Genomic DNA, 1,284 nt, shown 5'->3' on the forward strand with positions numbered 1-1,284 from the left:
CAGTTCATGGTTCAAGTAAAGTCTTGCTTAATCATGCTCTAAAGGCCAAAACATATGCTGACTCATTCATAGTGTCAAAATGATTCACGATAACATTTTTTTTCTAATCAGTGTTAGGTTTTGCTTTCATTGTGCATTCCAATGAACACTTAGAAGGCATATATATACATATATAGTAGAAGACATAAAAAAATTAGGTGAGCCTGTCAGACAACCGCTAGACCAACCCAGCCGGGGCCAAAGCACCGACTGAGAACGATCCTCTACAGCAGTGTGACCAGAAGCCGAAGCCGGTGGTCAACATGGCCGTTAATCACGCTCTGGTCTAGCGGCAACATCTCATCAACCAGACACAGATTCCTGTCTCCTTAGAAATCAAGGATACAGATGTACGAGCCTATAGAACAGATCCTGTTCAAGTAAGGTCGTGACTCTCATTCTCAAACCTTCTTAATATATACTTCAGAAACTTTGGTTACCTGGGCAATGTGGGATATAAACATCAGATAACTCAAGGACCTGTTTGGAATATGGTTAAATATAATTAAATAAAATGATCAACACAATTATTATACCACAAATAATCTATATAAATATTTACCCAAACAAGATTATACTACTATTATAAATAACCCCAAATTAATCAAACAAGCACACCAAAGTGTTGAGAAAAAAAACTGTGATAAGGTAGTAAAGGACAAGGAAATGAGGGCCGACTTGTGAGGATGACACAGAAATAGATATCATTAAGTTAGAATTAGTTAATCATGAAAGATATCATCAGGTGCTGGAATTAGTTAATCATGGAAGGAAGATAGTGTAAACTGTAAAATTATTTCATTAACAGGGGTAACTTTTCATATACAAATGCTTGGACAAATCAGCCTCCGTTCAAATAACTTAACCCCAAACCTGTGATATGTCCTCCTGTGAGATGATAGAAAAATAAAGTTGAATGCTAAACTTCAATCAAAATTAAGGTCATATCTATTGATGGATTTCACAGACAGAAAGTTCATCTGGAAACCAAAGAATAGTCAATAATGGAATGGAATGGAATGGAATGCTATGCATAATGAGGGTAGCATATCTATATTTGAAGGATGCACAATGAGGGTAGCATGTCTATATTTGGAGGGTGCACATTTGTTAGTTGGACTAATAATTGTCTGGCAAAAACTCTTGCCTGCATGCCTCTCTCTTGTCAAAGAATTTGCAAAACTCTAACATTGCTCACATTTATCAATGGATACCATAGCCGCTAACAAACAAACAAACAGCTCT

At 36.4% G+C, this 1,284-nt stretch overlaps 1 non-coding gene across 1 annotated transcript; it reads right to left on the reverse strand.

The window, feature by feature from the left end:
- Nucleotides 1–200: 200 nt before the first annotated feature.
- LOC124944197 lies at nt 201–429 on the reverse strand. The gene has a single exon (XR_007099845.1). It is a non-coding gene; the product is annotated as a small nucleolar RNA U3 (small nucleolar RNA).
- Nucleotides 430–1,284: the final 855 nt, after the last annotated feature.

The sequence above is a fragment of the Impatiens glandulifera genome, chromosome 6 (assembly GCF_907164915.1).
Source record: "Impatiens glandulifera chromosome 6, dImpGla2.1, whole genome shotgun sequence".
NCBI classification, from domain to species: domain Eukaryota; kingdom Viridiplantae; phylum Streptophyta; class Magnoliopsida; order Ericales; family Balsaminaceae; genus Impatiens; species Impatiens glandulifera.